Source organism: Olea europaea, chromosome 1, assembly GCF_002742605.1.
Source record: "Olea europaea var. sylvestris chromosome 1, O_europaea_v1, whole genome shotgun sequence".
NCBI lineage: Eukaryota > Viridiplantae > Streptophyta > Magnoliopsida > Lamiales > Oleaceae > Olea > Olea europaea.
Genome location: NC_036237.1, coordinates 32,985,435 through 32,986,397, shown reverse-complemented (window position 1 = coordinate 32,986,397; position 963 = coordinate 32,985,435).

Below are 963 nucleotides of genomic sequence, written 5' to 3'. Positions count from 1 at the left end.
CTTACACATTTTAGTAATACACCATCAGAGCGTTTCTTAAACAACTCTTCATCTATTAGTGTGTAATTCAGCAAACATAGCTTTGTTTTCCTGCTAACTCCTCCATTAGGTTTTTTAAGGAACCCTTTAATCTCTGTTTTCCAATCCACTGCGTCTCCATCTTGTATACAGTGAAGTTCAATTTTTCTCGCCCTTCTTTGAATCATGGGCAATATGATTCCATATTCACAAGTAGACTTCTAATTCAAAACCTTTGAGTACCCTGATGCCATTTGGGCTAACTCATTTGCCATGTCGTTATATATCCTATTAACGCATTGGAGTTCTATTTGATCGAATTCTTCTAGTAATTCTTGGGCGATCTCGTATTGACTTATAATGGAATCACTTTGGCATTTAAAATCACCGATCAATTGATGGATCACCAATTGAGAATCGCCCCTAACGATCACATTTCTTATTCCCATATCTATCATTAGTTCTAGGCCTACAATTAAGCTTCATATTCGGCCTGATTGTTGGTGCACATTCTGTCTAAAGTGAATGCAAACTTGTAGCAAATCCCTAAAGGATTAATCAACGCTACTCCTACTCCTGCACCTTTAGAGGTCTTTGACCCATCGAAATACAACAGCCAAGGTTTTAATTCGAACGAATTAATTTCTAATTCGATTTCTTCAGGCATGTCAAGGCATGGATGATCGGCTAGAAAGTTAGTCAAAGCCTGATTTTTGACTGCCTTTTGAGGTATATATTGTATTTCGAATTCTGATAAAGCTAGTGTCCAAAGGCCTACCCTTTGATATAAAATAGGGCGCGAAAACATATACTTAACTAAATTTACCGTAGAAATTAAATAAACGGTTACGGGCCGTAAGTAAGCCCTTAGTTTTGTACATGTGAAATACAACGCAAGACATAATTTTTCAACAGCAGAGTAATTGCATTCACATTTAGTTAACC